The sequence below is a fragment of the Harpia harpyja genome, chromosome 21 (genome assembly GCF_026419915.1).
Source record: "Harpia harpyja isolate bHarHar1 chromosome 21, bHarHar1 primary haplotype, whole genome shotgun sequence".
Classification (NCBI taxonomy): Eukaryota; Metazoa; Chordata; class Aves; order Accipitriformes; family Accipitridae; genus Harpia; species Harpia harpyja.
The window spans coordinates 8,383,514-8,389,704 of record NC_068960.1 but is presented as its reverse complement, the minus strand read 5'-3'; the positions used below and the strand labels follow the sequence as shown (position 1 = coordinate 8,389,704).

At 37.4% G+C, this 6,191-nt stretch overlaps 1 protein-coding gene and 1 long non-coding RNA gene across 2 annotated transcripts in view; one reads left to right on the top strand and one right to left on the bottom strand.

Moving 5' to 3' along the window:
* BAIAP2L1 (BAR/IMD domain containing adaptor protein 2 like 1) overlaps positions 1-6,191 on the bottom strand; it is a 44,226-nt gene that overhangs the window by 35,474 nt on the left and 2,561 nt on the right. The gene's annotated exons all lie outside the window — the stretch shown is intronic.
* LOC128134659 (uncharacterized) lies at positions 1,715-3,693 on the top strand. Its single transcript, XR_008232803.1, has 2 exons — positions 1,715-3,062; positions 3,189-3,693. It is a non-coding gene; the product is annotated as an uncharacterized LOC128134659 (long non-coding RNA).

Here is a 6,191-nt window from a genome sequence, read left to right as displayed (position 1 = left end):
AAGTTTCAAGTCTTTGCAAAAAATAGAAAATAAGTTAAGCCATGAACTATGAATCCAAATTTGAATTTGCCCAAAGTTGGGGGGTGAAGAATTGAGGAGAAGCAGCTTTTGCCCGCTCCAAAAAGGAAAATCACCCACAAAGTTCAAGTTGTCCCTACACATAGGAAAGCTTCAGTTTCCCTCTTTCTGGTCAAAGACAGTAACTGTCCCTCCTCCCCCCCAGATCAATATTCCAAAATTACTTTTATCTTGTTATGAGCACTGAAAAAAGAAAAAAGATGACATGCTGATATAAACGCAGTAGTTATTCATTCCTCAGAATCATGCCCTTTAAGACGTCTCAAATACATGTAGCATAAATAGCAGTATTCCAAGATATTGGATGTTGCAGTTAACTTTTGAACAATGCTAAGTAAGTTTGAAAGAGCCCTCTGAGCTTCACTTATTTGGTGGCTTCTTGGTTTCTTCAGGTAGAATCGCTATTTGAATTAAAGACATGGCATGTTTGTTTAACAAAACTCCCCTTGTACGCATGTAAATAACTACTGCTGAACAAGTATTCTAGAATTTGCCGTATGTGCCTGGTCATTTAATAGTCAAGTAACCACAATGTTCTAATCCTTTCTTTTCTCTCTTCCATACAAAATACAATTTCATATAACACCAGCTGCTAAGTCTCAGGAACAATTTGGTAATGAATATTTGCTTTTTCTTTTAAAATAAAATTAACACAAGCCCTATATTTCCATACAGGAGAACCTTAAAAGTTTTTGCAGATTCTAGACCTTCTTTTCCCAGAATCTTCCTAACAAAGCTATAGCTGTGACATTACTCTCTAAAATTTTATTGTCATGAGAGGAAGATCATGTGATACCCAAAGACACCATTCTGTTATTCTTACTATTTTTATGACACAACTCACATCTTTCTAGATACTGTTCACACAGCAGAACTTTCAAGTTCAAGGAATTCAAAACAGACACTTTCTGTTTACAAGAAATACAAGACACAAGACAAGTGAAATAGTATCAAGCTTTTGTCTGTTATACTACTAATGGAATGAAAATATTTATATTTAGTACATACATGGACCCAGAAAGAACAGGAATACTATCACATTTGTCTTATTTTCAGGCAAGGTCATTCAGACAGAATTTTATTATTATTTTTCAAATATAGTGCTATACCTGAACTCCAGTCAATTTAAAAAGTAAAGACAAAAATTAACTCCAGATTTCACCAATAATACTTTAACAGTCATGTTGAGTAAAAAAATATAAATATTGAAAAAAGATATAAAACTATTAGGTTCTGATACTGGTATAGTATATATGACATCAAAAGCAGACACAGAACAACAATACCTAGCCCCTACTGCCTTTATTTGTACAAATTAAATGCAACTGGGATTGTTTTCTGGTCTATACCATTAAACTCTTACCCACCCAAACACGATCACTGCAAGTGAACTACCTATTGTCCCCAGGCCCTTGATTTGTGTTAACTCACAAACCACATCCAGAAATCATTTGGGAAAGCATGTTTCAGGTCGGGCCAACAATGCCAAGGGCTATTCTAACAACTTAACAGTATGGATTTTCAAGCTCTAGTGTCTGGGAACATCCCTCCTCCCACCCCAACTCTTTAATTTACTACTGTAAATGCTGCTGCTGTGCCTCTGTTGCTGTCGCCATATCTGAGGCAGTGCGACTGTGAGGCTTTTGTTCCAACAGGTAAGTTATCTCTTCCTATTCCAACTTCTTGCTGTTTCTTCCCAGCAGTGTACTAAAGATGACGTCTCTTGGCATACATGGAGTCAGTGAATCACAAGAAAAAAAAAACAGGTAAATTAGGGGATTGTGTTAGGATAGAGTCCTGTATTCCAAGGATATGGGGGAGAAGAAAGGGCTACATGACGTTGAAGCTGTGTGTATCCATGGCAGGTAAGAATCCCAATGTCACCTTGAATTGCATCCATATACTGAAAATAATTTTCTTGAAAGACAGTTCCTGTCCCTGCTTACCCTGCTCCTCGCAACAAAAACTTAAGAGTAAAAACCTTACTGCCACCTACCCCCAAATTCTAATGGTGACATAATAATTATTGGTCTTGAAATACTGATTTTTAAAATTACTCTTTTAAGGATTCAGGGGTTAAGATTCCAGTTTTCTTGACATCTTCTAATTCAGATTTCAAACAGAAAACAGTGATTGCACCTCTGTCATTAGTTGTTTTCATTTAGGAGGTAGTGAACAAAACCCAACAAAAAGCGCCCTCAACAGCTCCCCTCTCTGAATCCAGACCCCATAGCTCTTTATTTTCACTAGACAGCTCAATATATATTGGGTATTCATGTACAGCAGATATAGACCACATTGTGGAAACACAACAGGTCCACTGAAACACAGAGAACTCCGAGGAAGAGCTCCAGTACATCAACATCTGCTCAACATATATGTAAAACTGCTGGGAAAGATGAAGAAACAATTTATAGCTCAGTGCCTTCAGTAGCTGGAAGGCATACAACTAATGGATCTTTTCCCCATTAGACCAAGCAGTCTCTGGAAGTTTTTCAGCCTTTGCGCTGCCACAGTGGTTGATTGTTAGCAGAAGTGTCTGTACCAGTTTCTAGACGTGAATGCCCGAGAAGCAGCAAAAACCTTTGCAATGGAAATTCCCCTTTGGAATTTGCTTGGTTTAACCCAGGGTATGGTTAGCTGATCCTCACAGCACTGTGCAAGGCTCATCCACTTTCCTAAGGGTTTGTGTTCAATTAAAAGACTTAGCTTCCCCCCAACACTGGGTCTCCAAGATGATCTAATTGAAATAATTCTTAGATGATTTTCCTCTCTTCAACATTAGAAAGAAGCATAATACGTATTTTTTTCTTTCTACTGAAGACTAGATTCTTAAAGCAAATGAAAACCTGGCTGTGCTTCTAGTGCTCTTTTTATACAGTTAAACCACTGTTGCTGTCTTTGAAGTACTGTCCAGGAAGAAATCTCTAGCACACTTTTTCAAAAAGAGAGACTGTCACTGGCAACTCCCTCTTCAGGATCAGGTATAAATTTGATATTGCCAAGACATTTCAGATCAGTTAAAGCGATTGTAATATTTTGTTCAGCTTCAGAAGTTATAGGGGGAAAGAGCCACTCAGAAATCAATTTTTTCTTATGATGTCTTACAGTTTTACAGCTTCTCTTACTTGCAGTCCAAGGAAAAGGTCATGAAAATGAGTGGGACTGAACACCAGTGCAAAACTGCAAGTCATACATTAAAGCTAGATCTCAAAACTTCTAAAAAGGTAGAGACAGACGAACAAAGAATTTCTGATCAAGAGAACCACTAATTTTACATTGTCAAAAGTCTCAGAAAATATCACAATCTTGTTATCTGCCATGGGATGCCATGTACAAAGACATGGGAATAAAACTTTTGTCTTAATCCAAACGGACATCACAAAGTAAGAAAAAACCTGGGAGAGACAAAGTGGTTCACAACATATCATTTGCCTGTACAGCGAGGGACACACACCCGCCCTCCTAATTGTCAATCCAGTGTCCTATATTCTAGTGACACACTACCTCTCATGAGCAGAATAATTAACCAGAAGAGAAGAGGAGGCACATGATCAGATCCTACAGCTTTCTATTATTTAGGATGAATGGAAATAAAGGGAAACACTTTCAAAACAGGCAACTGGAAACATCTTTTTATGCAGAGAATTTTAGAGTTGGCAAAAGTGACCTTCCAAGAAAAAGCATAGGAGAAACCTATTCTGGTCATTCGAGTCATTAAATACTCATATAATGTGGTGTAAGAGTTGCTATGTGCCTTTCACCACATGAAACCAATGTGAGTTAACCAGCCTGGTAGCAAGGAGCTGACTGAAGAGGAACAAGCCTTGTATTTCCACTTGTTGTGTATAGGTATTATATCTTCGGCAGTTCCTGACAGTCATATAAACAACGTTAATCTTCAAAACAAATGACAGCCATTGTGCCTTCCTGTAAATGCTCAGCTTTGCTTTTTACTTAAAGACACACCTCACAGAACAATGGCTCAGCAGGTATGAATACAACTAAACAATGCATAGACTCCCTGTAGTTTCAAGTTTACATCCTGCAGGCACTTTTGCCAGAGTGGATAACAATGTATTTGGGTAGAAATCTGAAATTATAGAACTAGCACAGAAAAGTAGATCTTTATGTCTAACGTTACTCGTATTACCATCACTATAGCTATTCATAGCTAACCCTCGTATAGCTACTAATAATTTAGTTTAAATTGTTATTCCTCAATTTGGAAAACAGTAAAATTAAGTTTTTGGAAAAAGTCTTTAGTGTTGCTACACTATGTCTGAGAACCCACTTGAGAAGATTCAAAAAGCTTTATAGAAAGTAAATCATACTGTGCTCTACTGTATTTGAACCATTTTATACATGATTGCATTTCATCTCCTCCTTTAGCTTTTTAAATCCACAATACGATTTCAGAAGGACACAATTAAGCCCTCAACACACCTCATGTTAAGCTATCTCAGTTGGAAGTTAGCTTAATATTGTTTCAGAACAGGTTTAACAGAATGGAAAAAATAGATCAGGATGCCAGTGTTTATTCAAAAAGACTAATTCTTATGACTAATTATTAGTCAGCTTGATGGAACATTTCTTATTTAAGAGAAACATTTATACATCATCCATCAGCGTGTTTCAAATACAAACTTTTTCAGGTTATGAACACATGACTCAGGATAGACTAAGTAAGGTCAAAAGAGATAATCTGCAGTAAGATAGAACTGGACTTTATACGCACACAAACTCCCAAAGGCTCCTCTTCCCCCAAGTTAGATTTATATTTCAGTGACACAAAACAACTGCCTTACTGCAGCATGTGCTAGGACCATAGGTGAATTTTAATTTTGGTAAATAAGTCTGGGAGTTTAATCTAATTGCAAGTCTTTTTAAAATACAGAAACATGGAATTTAGGGCTTTAAACTGAATTTACCAGATATATTTCCAGGATAAAACAATATAGCCTACTAAAATAATTCTACATGCCCCTGTTGAGAACGCATGCCCCTCAGGAAAACACAGCACTCTATTGAACAAACGAAGGTGGGGTTGTTTGGGGGTTTTTTTTTTGTTTGTTTTGGTGGTTGTTTGTTTGCTTGTTTGTTTTTAAATTATACTTTGTTTGATAATCAGAATTTCTGGGTAAGATTTACTTGAATACAGAAAAACAGATCTTTAAAATCCAATTACCAACACCAATGAATTACAGCTATCATGCTATTATCAAGAGCTCCGGAAACCTCAAACCACAGGAGCAATATGCGAGCTGCCTGCCCAGCCCTTGGACCACACAGACAGACTGACATGTCTGTAACTCAGTACTTTCCTGTTTTGTCCCCTTTCCCCCATATTGTGTGTATCATAGCTGGATGCCAAATAGTTTTCCCCCGTATACAGCAGATGAAATGAAACTGTATGAGCTGCAGTGACACACAAGCACGTAACAACTTTCCTGGTGTTACCAGTTGACGTAGTCTGTGTGTGAGGGGGTCATACAATGTCCCCTCAACAGCATGCCACACCACTGCAGTAAGTTACAAGGGCAGGGCAATGTCATACCAGTGAACCTCTCAGCAGTTCCTTGGCAAAAGGGAGGCTGTGGCCCTCTTTAGTCATAGGCTTCCACACCCTTAGGCTTCATTTTGCACGTGCCATTCCTATCATGCATTAAAGTAATTATTCAGGTATTACATAAAGAGTAAATGTCAGCCTTGATTTTTGTGTGTGCACACATACACGTATTTGTGGATTATGTTGTTTATTTAGTCAGGTTAGCTAAAAAATGTTGAGGTATTCACTTTCCAATGTTGTTGCCAACAAAAAGGATGAACAAGATAAAAATACAAGGGCATTACTCAGCCGCCTGATGACTTCTGTAAGTATATTTCGAAGCTTTGTATAACACAGGTTACTATATATTTAATAAATCCAATGGATTAGCACTGTAAGAAAGAAAAAACAAAACAAAACACGAAAACAGACTAGCAAGGCATTCAATTTAGTTTTCTATTATTTTTCCAGGTCACCCAAAAGTTGATTTTTTTTTTTTTTGAGAAGTCGAAAGCCTGTGTTTGGTCCTGCAGCACACAGATGCCATCACTATACTACACTGAAT